Consider the following 19,393-nt stretch of genomic DNA (forward strand, 5'->3'; position numbering starts at 1 on the left):
AGTTGTTATTACCTTTCCAATCTCTATGGATGTGATCAGTTTGTTTAGGAGATTAATCTGCTCTGAGGCAGTATGTGTCCATTTCTTCCAGATTATTTGATTATGTGGCGTAGAGGTTTTGGAAATATCCCCTGATGATTCTTCCAATTTTATTGATGTCTATAGTGATCTCTCACTTTTCATTTCTGATTTTGTTAATTTGAGACTTCTATTTTTTTTTTTTTTTTTTTTTTGCTTGATCAATTTGTCCAGAGGTTTGTCAATCTTGTTTATTTTTTCAAGGAACCAGTTCTTCATTTCATTGAGTTTTAAAATTGTTTCCTAGTTTCCAATTCATTAATTACTGCTGTAGTCTTGATTATTTCTTTTCATCTGGAGCTCTTTTGGTTGGATTCTTCTTATTTTTCCAGTGCTTTCATTTGAAGTCAGGTTATTGATCTGGGATCTCTCTGTCTTTGTAATGAAGGCATTTAGGGCTATGAATCTTCACATTAGGACTGCCTTCATTGTGTCCCATAGGTTTTAGTAGGTTGTGTTTTCATTATCATTCAAGTCTAGGAATTTTAAAATTTCTTTTTTGATTTCCATGATCCACTCATTGTTTAAAAGTGTATTGTTTAGTCTGAGACCAGGAGGTGGCAGAGTTCTTGATATGTCTTTTGTTGTTAATTTCTAGCTTTAAAGCATTGTGATCTAACATGATGTAGGAAGTCACTTGAATTTTCCTGACTTTATGAAAGCATGTTTTATGGTCTAATATATGGTCAATTTTGAAGAAGGTTCCATGGGCTTCTGAGAAGAATGTGTATTCTGTACAGTTGGGTTGGAAAGTTCTATAGAAATTCAGTAGGTCTAGTTGATATATGGTGGTGTTGAGTTCCATTATTTCCCTGTTGATTTTCTGCTTGGATGATCTGTCTATTGATAATAGTGGAGTACTGAAGGCTCTGACTATAATGGTGTTGGTGTTTATTTCTGTTTTGTTGTTGAGTAGATTTTGTTTAATAAACTGTGGTGCCCCTATCTTTGGCAGATATATATTTATGATTGTGATGTGCTCCTGTTGGATAATTCCCTTGATGAGTAGAAAGTGGTCTTCTTTGTCCTTTTTGATTATTTAATTAATTTTTGTTTTAAGACTATTTTACCATATATTAATTAAGCAACACTCACGTTATTTTGTTTGTTTGTTTATTTATTTATTTATTTATTTATTTATTTATTTATTTATTTTTTCTTTTTGAGGTGGGGTCTCACTCTAGCTCAGGCTGACCTGAAATTCATTGTGTAGTCTCAGGGTGGCCTCAAACTCATGGAGATCCTCCTATTTTTGCTTCCCAAGTGTTGCCATTAAACATGTGCACCTTTTCCATGTGCTTGGAATATCATTTTCCAGCCTTTCATCCTGAGGATGTGTCTATTTTTAATGATGAGTTGGGTTTCATGAAGAAACTAGATAGAATGGTGCAATTTTTTGATCCATTCTTATAACTTGTGTCTTTTGATGGATGAGTTAAGACCATTAATATTTAAGGTTAGTACTCTGAAGTTTGAGTTATTTCCTGCCACAATGAGGTGCTTTATGGGGTTTGGTGCTTTCTTGTGTTATGTACTGTTCTGAGCCTGGTCTATTTTAGTTATTGTGATCTTGTTTGCTCTTGAGAATAGTTGTTTGACTGTTCTGTGTGGAGTATTCCCTTCAGTGTTCTCTGTAGGTTTGTATTTGTGTTCATATAATCAAAGAGTATTCTTTCACTATCTATTATAAGAAATAATTTTGCTGGGTAAAGTAGGTTGGGTTGGAAGCCATAGTTATTCAGACGTTGAACTGTTCCATTCCAGGCCTTTCTGGCTTTCAGGATTTCCATTGATAAATTTGATGTAATTCTGATGGATTGCCTTTATATGTTGTGAATTTTTTCTCATTTGCTACTTTTAACATTCTGTCTTTTTTTTGTTGTTGTTGTTAACTACGATGTGTCTTGAAGAGATTCTTCTTTGGTCCTGTCTGCTTGGTGTACTGTGGGCTTCTTGTATCTGGATGTGCCTGTCTTTTATGAGATTCAGAACATTTTCTTCAATAATTTTGTTGAATATGTTTTCTGTGGTTGTTTAATTCAGGTGTCCCTCATAAACTTTGGTGTTCTGAATCCTAGGTTCCCCAGCTGATGGCAATTGGAAATTAAAGCCTCCTCTAGGCAGTGTATTGTTGAGGGCATGCTTATGGGTGTTATAGCCAGTTTCTCTATGCCAAAGTTTGCTACACTTTCCTGTTCCTATTGTCCACTTTATGTTGGCCAGAGGGTGATATCCACCCTCTGTTCATGTTGCTACATCTGCCCACAGCCTGTCAGTGCTAGGAACTCAGGCCTCAGAGTTGGGAGTAGTTCAAAAATGTATCTGGCCTACTCACTCCAGACCAAAGAAACCACCCACACTCTGTCTGTGCAAGCAACTCAGGCCCACAGATAAGTTTCATATTTAGGGAACTATATTGCTTTTCCCTGGAACATAAATTACAGTTGGAGTCATCATCTGGTTATGTTTTCCATCCTATGGGCATTCTATAATAGTCAAGGAGAAGGTAAATAAATGTGTTATAGAAATCTCTACCATGATATTTATTTCTTTTGAAACATACTTGTTATGTAGCCTTGCAGACATAGAACACACTACATAGTTTCAGCTTGCTTCAAATGTGCAATGATCTTCCAGCTACTGCCTCCCTTGAATTTGTTTTGTATGAACTTGAATTGATTTCCTGCTCCTTCTTACCAAGCACTGGATTTACAGGCATAATCCACACCATACATTTTTAGGCATTTTATCTTATTGCAGTTAAAGTATTTGTTAAAGTGTAAAGAACATGTATTTACACTGTGAGATGAATCATAGTATATTACCTGTGTCATCTTTCTCCCTTTTCCCTGCTTCTTACTGATTACTACTCAGTAACTCACCCCCCTGCAAAAGGGATATTTTGACTTTTTACAGTATATATTTTTTTAAAAAATAATGTTTGATCAAGTATACACTACAGATGATCTTATTTCTGACATTTTTTTAAATCACATTTGCTTTGTAACATTTTTAAGGTTATTCTCAACATCAGTTATAAATTAATATGTCAGCTGACACAAATTATTTTACTAAACATGATGTTAAAAAGATAAATTTGAGTTCTGGGTAGATGACACCTTTGAAAAATCCCTTGCCAAGTAAGCAAGAGGACCTGAGGTTTGATCCCCAGAACACATATGAAGTCCATGTATAGTGGTGTTTGTGTCTATCCTTCTTTTACTGGAAAGGCAATAGGCAAGATGTTAAGGACTTCTTGGCTAGCATTTATAGCCAAATTGTTTCTAAGTTCAGTGAGAAACTTTCTCTCAAAGAATAAGGAGGAGATACTAAGACACTAATGTTGGTGTCAACATGCATGCAAACACATATGCTTGTGTATGCAATAACATGCACATGCACACAAATACATATGTCACACATATAGATATACACACACAAAATGAATTTTCAAACTCTGTAAGAATGAAAATGGATTAAAATTAGCATTTAACTATTAAAGGTCAAAGTAGTACTTGCATTTAGTTTGGATTTTTGTGAGTGAGCTGAAATACTACATTTTTATCATAAAATTTAATTTTTCCTGAGAAGAACGGCACATTATATGTACTATGATGTGTCTTACATGAATCATTGTACAATATTTTAAGATCTAGACACACCACAAGCTCTATGCTACAAAATAACACATTTACATGTTGCAGATATCAATGGCAAGTACAGAGCATTTCCAAACATTGCAAGGAATTCCTATTATATCATTATTACCATCATAGAAAACACTTACTTCTTAGGGGGTGTTTTTGTTGTTGTTGTTTGATTTTTGGTTGTGAGATTTTTGAAATTTAACACATTTTATTCCTGTAACAATAGAACAGTTATGCTAAGGACAGTGTCCCTTACTTGATGTGGTGGTTTGATTCAGGTGTCCCCCATAGATTGAACTGTTCTTCATTCCAAGTCCCCAGATGATGGCAATTTGTGAATTAAAGCCACCTGGCAGCAGTACATTGTTGGGAGCAGGATTATGGGTGTTATAGCCAGTTTCCTCTTGACAGTAATTTGGCATAATCTGTCATTGCTGATGTCTACCTGATATTAGCCAGGGGGTTATATCCATCCTCTAGAGGCTCATGCCATTGTTTTCTGCTGCCATCACGGCATTTTCTTTCAAGTCTATAAGCCAAAATAACCCCCCCCCCCCAACAAGCTCCTCTTGTTTTTAGCCAGCAATGCAAACCTGACTGCAGCAGTAAATTTGGTACTGTGGGATCATTGCTGCCAGAAACTTAACTACATTTTTTGGAAATGATTTGCAGGATTGTGGAAGGATTTGAAATCTTGTACTAAGAGATGTCTTAAAGTATTGTAAGGACAGCTTGATGCATTATTTGGTCAGAGTTGGAAAACCTGAATGCAATAATAACTATGGACTGTGAGGTTCGGCTTGGAACTATGAGAAAGAGTTCTGTGTGGACTGGGCTAGAAGTAGTATGTGAAAGAAGCTTATGGAATTCTGCTTGCCTGTGTCCTGGGAACTTGTTGTATTGCATAGAAATGCACTAGTGTGAACAGAGGGATATAGCACAGAAAAAAATGAAATATTTGGGCCGAAACTTCTGCCTGTTCAGCTCAATTATATGAGAAATTACAACTTGTGAGATTGGGCCAGCTGAACTGCATTGGGACAACAGGAAGAATGTAGAAATTTTGAAGGGGAATGAATGCTGAAGGACAGTCTTGTTCTTCAAAGTCTGTTTTATTTCCCCCTGAATTAACAAATTGGTAGTCCACCTGGTATTATGGAGTATAACAAATGCAGGAAAAGAGGATCATTGAATTTGCAACATGGTTTTGTATTTTGGAAATGGCCATGGGCAGTGTAAAGCAGGCTTGTTGGATTACCTGCATGGAGACCCAGTGGATATGTGAGGATGAACTGTAGTTTGCAGTGAGACCCAATGGAGATGTCAGGATTATGAGATGGATGCCAAGGGTAGATGCAAGAACTTGATGAAGTTTTCTGGGACTGTGAGTAGCCTAGCTGGAGGGGAAGAATTGGAACTCCAGATACTTGTCAGTGGTTAGAATTATCACACTTGATGACTTGTCACTGGCTAGAGTTGTTGGACTTAGCTACAATATTTGATGTTTGCCCTGTTGAATATATTTTTTCTATGCCCACTAGAATCTTTTGCAGTGTGAATGTTTATTCTGTGCCATTACATGTTTCTTGGGGGGGGGTGGTATTACAGCTCAGTCAAAATTCCTTGTTCTATGGGGATGTTTAAATATCATTGGGATTGATTAACGATATGGTTATTTTTAAAGTTGGACTGAAGACATTGTATTTTGCATCATGGATGGTTCAGTTTATGGAGGGAAGGGGCATAATATGTTGGTTTGATTCAGGTGTCCCACATAAACTTGTATTTTGAATGCTAGATTCCCAGCTGATGTGTGATTTGGTAATTGAAGCCTCCTGGAGTCAGTGTATTTTTAGGGTCAGGCTTATGGATGTTGTATCCAGATTCTTCTTGATATTTTTGGGTACATTCACTTGTTGGTATTGTTCATATGATGCTGGTCAGCAGGTTATGTCCACCCTCTATTCATCATGGAGACTACTCTGTAAGCCAAATAAACCTTTTTTTTTTCCCCACAAGCTGCTCTTGGTCAGTTGTTTTGTGCCAGAAATATGAACCTGACTGCAACATATGCATAGCGTTATATATTATTCATTATATGTACTTAAATTTTGTGTAAATTTCAAATAATATACAAAGGGGTAAACATCCATTACATGGTTTCACAAATATTAGTATAAAACATGGAAGGAGTTGTGTTAAAATTAAATTTAAACAAGAAATATTCAAGAATTAGTGCTTCAAAATAATTAAATTTATGTTTGAGTATTGGTTACTATGTCTGTTTTTTAAAATATTTTATTTATTTATTTATGTGACAGAAAGAGACAGATAAGGAAAATGGGCTTGCCAGGGCCTCTATCCACTACATACAAATTCCAGACACATGTGCCCCATTGTGCATGTGGTTTACATGGGTTCTGGGGAATCAAACCTGGGTCCTTAGGCTTTGTGAGCAAATGCCATAACCACTAAGCCATTTTCCCATTCCCGGTCTCTTATTTTTTGATGTAACAGACATTGAGGTTCAATCAAGCACATGAATGGGGAAATATTACCCTAGAAACTTCAGATGAAATATTTATATTAGTGGGTCCTGAAGTATATTCATTTTATAATGGTGAAAATTTACTACCAATTCATAACTCATAGATATTAAAATTAAGTAATTTTCTAGTTACTTCATAAATTATATTTTTCTTGAGCAACTCACAACAGAACATCCTTGGCAAATGAAAATGACCCAGTGGTCACCAAGGAAGGAAATTAGCACTGGGAGATAAGATAGCCTTATTCATATCATTTGACAGTGGCGTATGATGATGATGAATGCACTTGAGTAAGTTTTGATTTTTGCACTAAAGCCACCCTGAAGGTAGATATCCACACATGTACACAACTTTCAAAGTGCTCTTACCATTCTAGAGTTCACATTATTCTGTGTTTTCTCTTCACAAACTATTCTTCCTCAAATCAATCTTGAACCTGGAATCCCATGCTCTGATTGCATTTTTTTTTTTAATTGTATGGACACATCATATGTTCGTACCATCATTTCCCTCCTCCCTGGCCCCAGTCCACTGAGAGCTGTCCTTAGTGGGATTGCTGGTATTCACCAGGTGGTTGTAGATTATAAGATGTGAGAGTAGCAGTCTGCCATTGGGAAGGCTATGTCTATAGATATTCCTTCCTACCCTGTGTCTCTTACATTCTTTCTGTCCCCTCTTCAGCAAACTTCCCTGAGCCATGGTGTGTGTGCTTTAATTCTCATTTTGTGTTGAATTCTTGGAAGCATCTGGATTTCTGCTTTGGCGCATTTTGAGTATCTTCAGTGTCTGTTTGCCTCACCCTTGCCCAGGTTATCCGGCTTGCTATGGAAGCAGCATCCTTGCTCATGTCACCAGTTTATCTGTGGTTTCTGCTGGGCCTGGCTGCTTTGTGAGTGGTGGTTTCTCTCCTGTGATGGAAAAAGCTATCTATTCATGTCCTATTGGTTGGTTATGGTTGTCCTAGGATCTGGCTGCTCTTTGATAAACAGTTAATCCTGTGGAGAGTGAAATCGCAATAGATTCAAAGGGATATGCATGGTTAATTTAGAGAGAATTTGATAGGTTTAGCCTCTCTTTTAGACAAAATATTGGTGGGAGCTTCTCATTGTAGTCCATTATCTTGATCTCCATAGAGTTCTGATGAGGTTCCTAATTCCAGTTATGGGTTCCTTTCCACCAAGTGGACCTCATAGACAATCAAAGAGCCATTCATTGCCCACCTAGCCTGTATGCCTCTATTGTGTAGGTGTGTCTATCTTGTTACATTGGTTGTTTTCATAGAGCAGTGTCCCTTACTTGCTCATGGCATTATTGGCCATTTTACACCAACAGCTCATGCAGCAGTTTTCAGTACTATACAGGCTAACCATCTGGGAACTGGCTTCCTTTCACATTACTCTGGATCTCTCATGCTCTGCCTTGGCAACATTTGGTGTCTTCAGCAATAGGGTCTTACCTTTTACCTCAGGTGGTAGTCAAGTGCTTTGAAAGAAACTTGCCTTGTTTTGGGGACCTCATGCATTTTAAATATGAACTTTAATTGAGTTTGAATGATGGCTGCCATTTTCTTCTCACTCATGTGGTAAATGACTTATTCTTCTTTTCATGCAGATAGCAACTGCTCCAATGTGCACCCATCATCCATTGACCGCCACACTCCAGAGGTGATCATTTTGCACCCATTACCCATCCAGTATCACTCTGCAGGATTACTGTGTAACCATCACTAATCCACTTTCACTCTCCAGGATGATCACTGTGCAACCATCACACATTCATTGTGCTTTCCAGGGATGATCTAAGTAGCAGCAGTGCAATTCCATGCATAAGTTCCAAAGGAAGGACTATCCTGCAATTGGTGGGTAAGGTTCCACACCACTAAAAATGCACATCATCACCAAACTGTTGAGTGAGAGTGACGCAGCTAGTTTTCTTCATAGAATATTTTAATATTTTCCTTTAACAAGGAGGATTTACAGCTTTTGGATAAAAAAAAATACATGTCTGGAGAACAGATAGTATAGATAGTAAGAAATAATAAGGATTTTTATTCAAAAAATATTTGTGGACCATTTCATATTTATCTACTGACTTTATGTTATTTTACCCTTTATTTGCTTAGCAGCAGTTTGGTTATGATAGAAAATTCTGTCTCATTGTGATTTGTTGAATTAGATAATATGAATTCAAATTAGTGAGTTGAAAAAGAAATGATACTTGATGAAGAAAACGTTAATATTGGATACTTTGAAATTCATCAGTCCATTAGCTTTATAAAGACATTACCATACAATAGAAGAATGTTAAGCTTTGTCATTAATTTTTCATTCATAAAAATTCATTTTTAAAATTTGTAAAACACATATCATTTTATCTTTTTCTATATATAACTCTATTAAAATTCCCTTACCTAAAATGAATTTGAATGTAATTTTAAGCAGTTTAAAGAGAAAAGTTGAAGTGTTTATTTTTATTATTTTTAATGAGGAGGTATGAAATATATGGATAAAAAGGTTAGGGTGCAATTGATCAATAAAAAGTGAAACGTAACCCTAGTTGAATTAAATAGTAATGTTAGAAACAAAGCATATTTTCTTCCCTACATATAATGTTTAGAATTTAGCATTAATACTATGTAGTTGACATCAAGATGAACCAGTATAAATATGTATGTCTCCCATATTCTCAATAGCCTCTGAGAAGTTTAAATAGCACCAAGTCTTTAATCAATAATTTAGCTTACGTGTACAAATACAAATACTTTCTAAAACAAATAAACCTTACTTCATTTCAATTTACATATTAACTATAAAAAAACTTAGAAAAATAATCAATATCCTATACTAAAAAATTAGGTTCCTAGTTTATGTTAAAGCGTCCTCATAAATAGAAGTGTGATAATTACATATGCTAATGACTCTATTTGACTTCATTTTGGGTGACATAAAGGTCAATGGCCTCTCCTTCAAAATGAAAGTTTACATTGCCTGCAAGTTCTTTTTGGTTCTCCTTTTTTTTTCTCCATATCATATTATTATTTTTTAAAATTTTTTATTAATTAGTTTTGTATTCAGCAAATAGTCAGTTTGGTACATTATTAGGCCCACCCAACATATTGTCTAGTCCATGAGATGTATTGTGGGTATGTAACACATCTTGGGTAAATTCAGTTTAGGTGCTGTAGATGAGTGACACTATGTGATGCTTTTTTTTTTTTTTCTGTGATTGCATAAGTTCACTGAGAATGATCTGTTCTAGGTTCAACCATTTTTCCTCAAATTTCATTGTGTCATTTTGTCTTACTGCTGTATAGAATTCCATTGTGTAGATATACTACATCTTAGTTATCCATTCTTCTAGTGATAGAAATCTGGGTTGATTCCAGCTCCTAGCTATTACAAGTTGAGCTGCTACAAACATGGTTGAGCAAATCTCTCTGACCTGTGGTTTGAAGGTTTTAGGGTAGATGCCCAGTAAGGGAATAACTGGGTCTGTTGGTATCTCTATAGTCAGCTTTTTCAGGAGTATCCATATTGATTTCCAAAGTGGTTATACCATCTTACATTCCCAGCAACAGTGGATATGTGTTCCTACTTCTCCACATATTTGCCAGCATTTATTTTTGTTTGATTTTTTTGATGTTTGCTATCCTTATTGTAGTAAGGAGGAAGCTCATAGTTGTTTTAATTTGCATTTTCCTGATTAAGGATGATGAACATTTTCTTAAGTGTGTGTTTGCCATTTGTATTTCTTCATCTGTGAACTGCCTGTTAAGCTCTTTGCCCCATTTTGTGAGTGGAGTGTTTGACTTCTTACTGTTCAGATTTTTGAGTTCTTTGTAGATTCTAGAGATTAGGCCTCTTTCAGTTGGATAACCCACAAATATTTTCTCCCACTCTGTAGGTAACGTATTGGTTTTGCTTATAGTGTGCTTCTCGGCAAAGAAACTCTTCAGCTTCATGTAATCCCATTGGTTGAGTGACTGTTTAAGATCATGAGCTACTGGGGTTTTGTTGAACTAGCCCTGTGTTCCTGGGATGAATCCAACTTGGTCAAGGTGGATAATGCTTTTGATGTGTTGTTGGATACAGTTTGTAAGGATTTTGTTCAGGATCTTTGCATCTAAGTTCATCAGGGTATTAGGCCGGTAGTTTCCTTTTCTTGTGGCATCTCTGTCTGGTTTTGGAATTAGGGTAATACAAGCTTCATAAAAGCAGTTGGGTACCGTTCCATGTTCATTAATTGTGTGGCACAGTTTTAGGAAGATTGGTTTGATTTCTTCCATGAAGGTTTGATAGAATTCAGCTGAGAAGGCATCTGGTCCTGGACTCTTCTTTTGGGGCAGGTTTTTTTATTTCTTTTTCAATCCTCATAAGTGTGATTGGTTCATTGAGGTGATTAATCTGCTCTGAGTTTAGCTTTGATAGATGATATGCTTCCAGGAATTTATCCATCTCCTCCACATTATCCAGTTTTGTGGAGTAGAGGTTTTTGAAATAAGTCCTGATGATTCTCCCAATTTCACTGATGTCTGTTGTGATCTTTCCTTTTTCATTTTGAATTTTGTTAATTTGAAGCCTCTCCTTTCTTTCTTGATCAAATTAGACAGGGGTTTGTCAATCTTGTTTATTTTTTCAAAGAACCAGCTCTTTGTTTTGTCAATCATCTTAATTGTTTCCTTGGTTTCTATTTCATTAATTTTTGCTCTGATTTTAATTATTTCTTTCCTTCTAGAGCTCTTTGGGTTGGATTTTTCTTGTTTTTCCAGTGCCTTTAGGTGGATGGTTAGGTTATTGATTTGGGATCTTTCTGTCTCATTTATGAAGGCACTGAGTGATATGAATTTTCCCGGGTCAATGTTTAGTCTTAATGTCTTGGAGAGTTTCTCCTTTGGTCTACTCTGTTTGGAGTTCTGTTGCCTTCTTGTATCTTGATGGGCATTTCTTTTAGAGACTGTTGAAGTTTTTGTCAATTATTTTGTTAAATAAGTTCTCCATGCCTTTGGTTTGAATTTCTTCTCCTTCTGGTATTCCAATGATCCTGATATTCAGACGTTTAACTATATCCCATAATTCCCTCAAGTTCTGTTCACAGGAACTTTTGAACTTACTGAAATTTTTGAACTCTTGAACTGTTTCTTCCATCCTGTCTTCCAGATCAGAGTTTCTATCCTTCACATGGCTGACTCTATTCTTGAGAGCTTCTAAAGAGTTTTGGATTTGTTCAATTAGGTTTGAATTTTCTACTACTTTTCTATGTATAATTTACGCCCCTCTGTCAAGATCTTTTTTCACATCATTTTCTGATTTTCTTGATGATTCTTGGAATCATTCTTGCATTTCTTTATGTTTTCATTTAGCATGGCCAGCTGATATTTGAGGTCTTTTTTTTTTCACTCTCCCTCATATCTCTTAACTGTCTTTGAACTCCTTCCATTTTCTTATCTATTAGATCTACTTTAGTGATGACAGCATCCACAGGAGCTCATACCTACTTAACTACAACTACATTTTATTTGATTTAATATTTCATTAAAAATATTATCATTTTAAAACAATATTCTTAGCCAGGCATGGTGGTGTATGACTTTAATCCCAGCAGAGGTAGTAGGATCACCATGAATTTGAGGGCACTCTTAGTGGGCTCCTCGCCGGTGGGTAGGTAGTACTGAAGGAAGGACCAGGCCTGCTGTTTCCTCCCAAAGGATTGAGGAGAAGGAAGAGCATTGGATGACTCAAAACCTCTCCTATTCACTGGATAAAAACCACACTGAGTTGGGAGTCTTGTGGAAGCAGGGACTCACAGGACTTCACTTTATTGTTACAAGCAGTTGTCTATATAATGTTGGAGACAAAGGAGGGATTTTAGGATGGGGGAAAACATAAGGGCCAATAGTAAATTGTGACTATTGAAATGATAATTCCAACTCCTGCATGGAAGTAGCAGACAAGAAGCCATTTGGATTGGCCTCTATCATGAAAACAAATGATCATAAATGTTGGCAGGGATATGGAAAAAGAGAAACCCTTCTACACTGCTGGTGGGAATGCAATCTGGTCCAGCCATTGTGGAAAACAGTGTGGAGGTTCCTAAAACAGCTAAAGATTGATCTACCATATGACCCAGCTATTGCACTCCTAGGCATATATCTGAAGGAATCATCTCATTTACTTAGAAGTACATGCTCAACCATGTTTATTGCTGCTCAATTTATAATAACTGGAAAATGGAACCAGCCCAGATGTTCCTTAATTGATGAGTGGATAATGAAGATGTGGCACATTTATACAATGGAGTTCTACTCAGCGGTAAAGAAAAATGAATTTATGAAATTTGCAGCAAAAGGGATGGACCTGGAAATGATTATACTAAGTGAGGTAACCCAGGCCCAGAAAGCCAAGTGCCACATGTACTCCCGCATATGTGGATCCTAGCTACAGATGATTGGGCTTCTGCGTGAGAAGGAAAATACTTAGTAGAAGAGGCCAGTAAGTTAAAAAGAAGATGTAAAGGGAAGAGAAAGGAAGGGAGGAGGGTATTTAATAGGTTGATATTGTATATATGTAAGTACAATGATTAAGATGGGGAGGTAATATGATGGAGAATGGAATTTCAAAGGGGAAAGTGTGTGGGGGGGGAGGGAATTACCATGGGATATTTTTAAAATATATTTTATTTATTTAAGAGAGAGAGAGAATGGGCACACCAGGGCTTCCAGCTACTGCATATGAACTCCAGATGCAAGCACCCCCTTGTGCACCTGGGTTAAATGGATCCTGGAGAGTTGTACCGGAATCCTTTGGCTTTGCAGGCAAACGCCTTCACCGCTAAGCCATCTCTCCAGCCCAGACATCCTCCTTTTTTTAAAAAAAATTTCGTTAACATTTCCCATGATTCTAAAATATATCCCATGGTAATTCCCTCCCTCCCCACCCCCACACTTTCCCATTTGAAATTCCATTCTCCATCATATTACCTCCCCATTACAATCATTGTAATTACATATATACAATATCAACCTATTAAGTATCCTCCTCCCTTCCTTTCTCTATACTTTATATCTCCTTTTTAACTTACTGGCCTCTGCTACTAAGTATTTTCCTTCTCATGCAGAAGCCCAATCATCTGTAGCTAGGATCCACATATGAGGGAGAACATGTGGCACTTGGCTTTCTGGGCCTGGGTTACCTCATTTAGTATAAATAATCCTTTCTAGAACCATCCATTTTTCTGCAAAATTCATAATTACATTTGTCTTTACCGCTGAGTAGAACTCCATTGTATAAATGTCCCACTTCTTCATTATCCACTCATCTGTTGAGGGACATCTAGGCTGGTTCCATTTCCCAGCTATTATTAATTGAGCAGCAATAAACATGGTTGAGCATGTACTTCTAAGGAAATGAGATGAGTCCTTTGGATATATGCCTAGGAGTGCTATAGCTGGGTCATATGGTAGATCAATCTTTAGCTGTTTTAGGAACCTCCACACTGATTTCCACAATGGCTGGACCAGATTGCATTCCCACCAGCAATGTAGAAGGGTTCCTCTTTTTCCACATACCTGCCAACATTTATCATTATTTGTTTTCATGATGGTGGCCAATCTGACAGGAGTGAGATGGAATCTCAATGTAGTTTTAATCTGCATTTCCCTGATGACTAGTGATGTAGAACACTTTTTTAGATGCTTATATGCGATTAGTATTTCTTCTTTTGAGAACTCTCTATTTAGCACCATAGCCCATTTTTTGATTGGCTTGTTTGATTCCTTATTATTTAACTTTTTGAGTTCTTTGTATATCCTGGATATTAATCCTCTATCAGATATATAGCTGGCGAAGATTTTTTCCCATACTGTAGGTTGCCTCTTTGCTTTTTTCACTGTGTCCTTTGCAGTGCAAAATCGTTGTAATTTCATGAGGTCCCAGTGATTAATCTGTGGTTTTATTGCCTGAGCAATTGGGGTTGTATTCAGAAAGTCTTTGCCAAGACCAATATGTTGGAGGGTTTCCCCTACTTTTTCCTCTACCAGTTTCAGAGTTTCAGATCTGTTGTTAAGGTTTTTAATCCATTTGGATTATTTCTTGTGCATGGCGAGAGAGAAGAATCTATTTTCATCCTTCTGCAGATATATATCCAGTTTTCCCAACACCATTTGCTGAAGAGGCTGTCTCTTCTCCAATGAGTATTTTTGGCATTTTTATCGAATATCAGATGGCTATAGCTACTTGGGTTTACATCTGGGTCCTCTATTCTATTCCACTGATCTATATGTCTGTTTTTGCACCAGTACCATGCTGTTTTTGTTACTATGGCTCTGTAGTATAAGTTAAAATCAGGTATGGTGATACCACCAGCCTCTTTTTTGTTGCTCAGTATTATTTTAGATATTTGAGGTGTTTTGTGATTCCAAATGAATTTTTGGATTGTTTTTTCTATTTCCATGAAGAAAGCCTTTGGAATTTTGATAGGGATTGCATTAAATGTGTAGATTGCTTTAGGTAAGATTGCCATTTTCACAATATTGATTCTTCCAATCCAGGAACAAGGGATGTTTCTCCACTTTCTAGTGTCTTCTGCAATTTCTCGCTTGAGGGTTTTAAAGTTCTCATTGTAGAGATTCTTTACTTCCTTGGTTAGGTTTATTCCAAGGTACTTTGTTTATTTTTATTTATTTATTTTTTTGATGCAATTGTGAACTGGAGTGATTCTCTGATTTCATCCTCTGTGTGTTTGTTGTTAGCATATATGAAGGCTACTGATTTCTGAATTTTTATTTTGTATCCTGCTACATTGCTGTAGGTTATGATCAGCTCTAACAGTTTGCTAGTAGAGTCTTTAGGGTCCTTTATGTATAGAATCATGCCATCTGCAAATAATGATAACTTGATCTTTTCCTTTCCAATTTGTATCCCTTTTATGTGTGTCTCTTGCCTTATTGCTATGGCTAAGACTTCCAAAACTATATTAAATAAAAGTGGGGACAGTGGACACCCTTGTCTTGTTCCTGATTTTAGTGGAAAAGCTTCCAGTTTTTCCCCATTTAGTAATATGTTGGCTTTAGGCTTGTCATAAATAGCCTTTATTATATTGAGATATGTTCCTTCTATTCCCAGTCTCTGTAGGACTTTTATCATGAAGGGATGTTGGATTTTGTCAAATGCTTTCTCTGCGTCTAATGATATGATCATGTGATTTTTGCCCTTCAACCCGTTTATGTAATGTATTACATTTATAGATTTGCGTATGTTGAACCATCCCTGCATCTCTGGGATAAAGCCTACTTGGTCAGGGTGAAAGATCTTTTTGATATATTCTTGTATTCTGTTTGCCAATATTTTGTTGAGAATTTTTGCATCTATGTTCATGAGGGAGATTGGTCTGTAATTTTCTTTTTTTGTTCTATCTTTGCCTGGTTTTGGTATCAGGGTGATGCTGGCCTCTTAGAAGGAGTTTGGTAGAATTCCTTCTTTTTTTATTTCCTGGAAAAGCTTAAGAAGCAATGGTGTTAGCTCTTCCTTAAAAGTCTGGTAAAATTCAGCAGTGAATCCATCTGGGCCTGGGCTTTTTTTAGTTGTGAGGTTATTGATAACTGTTCAGATCTCCATGTTTGTTATAGGTCTATTTAAGTGATTGATCTCATTTTGATTTAATTTAGGTAGGTCATATAGATCAAGGAAATCATCCATTTCTTTCAGATTTTCATACTTTGTTGAGTATATGCTTTTATACTATGTCCCTATGATTTTATGAATTTCTCTGGAATCTGTTGTGATGTTACCTTGTTCATCTCTGATTTTATTAATTTGTGTCTCTTCTCTCTTTCTTTTGGTCAGATTTGCTAAGGGTTTATCAATCTTGTTTATCCTTTCAAAGAACCAACTCTTTGTTTCATTAATTCTTTGGATTGTTCTTTTTGTTTCTATTTCATTAATTTCTGCCCTAAACTTTATTATTTCTTCCGGTCTACTGATTTTTGGTTTGCCTTGTTCTTTTTTTTCCAGGGCTTTAAGGCAAAGCATTAGGTCCTTTACTTGCGACCTTTCTAATTTCTTAATATAGGCACTTAAGGCTATAAATTTACCTCTTAGAACTGCCTTCATTGTGTCCCAGAGATTTTGGTATGTTGTGTTCTCATTATCATTTGACTGTATAAATTTTTGGATTTCCTTTTTGATTTCCTCATTGACCAATTCACCATTTAGTAGTGTATTGTTTAGTTTCCATGATATTGTGTGTGCTCTATAGCCTTTCTTCCTACTGATTTGTAGTTTAATTCCATTGTGGTAAGATTGAATGCAAGGAATTGTTTCAATTTTCCTGAATTTGTTAAGATTTGCTTTGTGTCCTAATATATGGTCTATTTTAGAGAATGTTCCATGTGCTGCTGAAAAGAATGTATATTCTGCAGCCTTTGGATGAAATATCCTGTATATATATGTTAAGTCCATTCCTTCTATGACCTCATTAATCCAGATGCCTCTCTGTTTATTTTTTCCTGGGATGACCTCTCAATTGATGAGAGTGGGGTGTTAAAGTCACCCACCACCACTGTATTTGCTGTTATCTGTGACCTTAGTTCTAATAGTGTTTGTTTGACGAATTTCGGAGCCCCCATGTTAGGTGCATATATGTTTAGGATTGTAATGTCCTCCTGTTGGAGTGTGCCCTTAATCAATATAAAGTGACCTTCCTTATCTTTCTTGACTAACGTTGGAGTAAAGTCTACCCTGTCTGATATTAGGATAGCAACCCCTGCTTGTTTTCTAGGCCCATTTGCTTGAAACACCATCTTCCAACCTTTCACCCTAAGATAATGTCTATCCTTTGTAGAAAGGTGAGTTTCTTGGAGACAACAAATTGTAGGATCCTGCTTTTTAACCCAGTCTGTGAATCTATGTCTTTTCTTTGGGGCATTGAGGCTGTTGATATTAAGAGATATTATTGAAAGGTGTGTATTTATGTTTGCTTTTTTTTTTTTTTTTGTGGTTCTGGTTCTACCTGTGCTCTCTTCTGTTAACTAGTATTTGAGTATTGCTTGTTTTTTCTAGGTTCCTTAAATGTGTGCTTTTCCTTTTGTTAAGCATGGAGGATTCTATCAAGTATTTTCTGTAGAGCTGGTTTTGTCTTCAAATACTCCTTTAACCTGCTTTTTTCATGGAATGTCCTTAATTCTCAATCTATTTGAATGGATAACTTTGCAGGATAAAGTAACTTTGGTTGACAGTTGTTATCTTTCAGAACTTGCAATATATCACTCCAAGCCCTTCTGGCTTTAAAAGTTTGTGTTGAATAATCTGTTGTAATCCTGATGGACTTACTTTTGTAGGTAACTTGATTTTTCTCTCTAACTGCTTTCAATATTTTTTCTTTGGTGTGTGTGTTTGGAAGTTTGATTATAATATGGCGGGGAGAGGTTTTTTCCAGGTTTTGTCTGGCTGGGGTTCTAAAGGCTTCCTGTATCTGTATTGCCACCTCTTTCCCTATTTGGGGAAAATTTTCTTCTATGATTTTGTTGAAGACACTATGCCTTTTGAGTGAAATTCTTCTCCTTCTACTATGCCCTGAATTCTAATATTTGATCATTTCATAGTGTCCCAAATATCTTGAAATTCCCACTCATACTTTTCTATAAGTTTGTCTTTCTCTTTGTTGGCCTCTATTAGATCTGCCACCTGGTCTTCTAGCTTAGATATTCTGTCCTCTCCTTCATCCATTCTACTGGTGAGATTTTCTACAGAGTTTTTTTATTTCATTAACTGTGTTCTTCATTGCTTGTAATTCTGACTGGTTTTTCTTTATTATTTCTATTTCCTTATTTATGTCTTGTATTGCCTTCTTTATTTCATGTAATTGGTGTCCTGCATCTTCTTTGATTCCTTTGATTTCCTCTTTAAGTTTCTCTTTGACTCCTTTGATTTGTTCTCTGACTTCTTTGAACATATTTACAATCATTCTTTTGAAATTTTTTTCAGGCATTTCCTCTAACTCGTTCTCACTGGAGGTCATTTCTGATGCATTAATACTTTTAGTTGGATTTATATCATCCTTCTTTTTAGTGTTTCTTGTGTTATAATATATAATTTTTTGCATCTTGGGTTAAGTAAATGCTTGGATTTTCTAGCTAGCTGGGTATTCTTAGCTGTATCAATTGATTTGATGTTATATATTTTCAGGGTAGGAGATTAAGGAGTTAGATGTGGCTCTTAAGACTCTGAGAGTATCTACAAAGGTGCTCCTAGGGATTGAGTTTCCCTGCTATGGGAGTATTCAAGTAGGCTGAGTGGAATAAAACACAGTTAGATTCTAATAGTTAACTAAACATTGTACCCATTCAGTCAAAAACAGCCCCAAGTATGTATGCCAGAGTAGTTATTATAACAACCAGATCCTCTATTAACATAGAGGTTAAGATTTCTGGTCTGTTGAGGGATCCCAGTCAGCTTGTGACTAAGTGAGACCTTTCCCTGGTGCAAACCCAGTTAGTTACCTTGGATGAGTTTGGTCTCAGTCAAGTTGCTGCTTGGGTTGTCGGGCTGCTGTTCTGATTTCTGGAGCTGGGCACTGGCTTTTCCTGTGGGGCAAACCAAGCCTGGCAACTGTGGCCCTGCAGATCAGCACCCCCACTGCTGGAACTGCTGCTGCTTCTGGGTCTGCTGTTGTTGCTGCTCCTGGGTCTGCTGCTGCTGGGGCCGCTGGTACTGGTTCCGGAGCTGCTGATGTTGCTGCTGAACTCTGCTCCTGCTTGGGTCCCGCTGTCAGCTCCACTTGGTGTGGCCAGGTCCCGGGATGCTGCTCTGTTCGCTGGAGCTGGGCTCAGGTGGTGGGGGAGTGGAGGGAGCCGCAGCTGCTCTGGTTCTCTTGCTGCTGCATGTGTTCTTCTTCCTTGTGGTCTGCTCCTCCGTTGCTTACTGCTGCTCTCCCTTCACGTTTTTTTGAGTTGTGGAGAGCATGGTGTGATGGGAAGCTCCTGCACCTGGCTTTTCCTGTGGCTTGTGCGGAGCCTGGCGGCTTTCTGGTGCGCCCCGCCACCGCCGCGGTTGGCGAAGCTGCCGGGGCCACTTTTGCAGGCCTGTGCGGGCTCTGGATGCTCTGGATCTCTCCTACTTCTCCGCT

Source organism: Jaculus jaculus, chromosome 11 (assembly GCF_020740685.1).
Source record: "Jaculus jaculus isolate mJacJac1 chromosome 11, mJacJac1.mat.Y.cur, whole genome shotgun sequence".
Lineage (NCBI taxonomy): Eukaryota > Metazoa > Chordata > Mammalia > Rodentia > Dipodidae > Jaculus > Jaculus jaculus.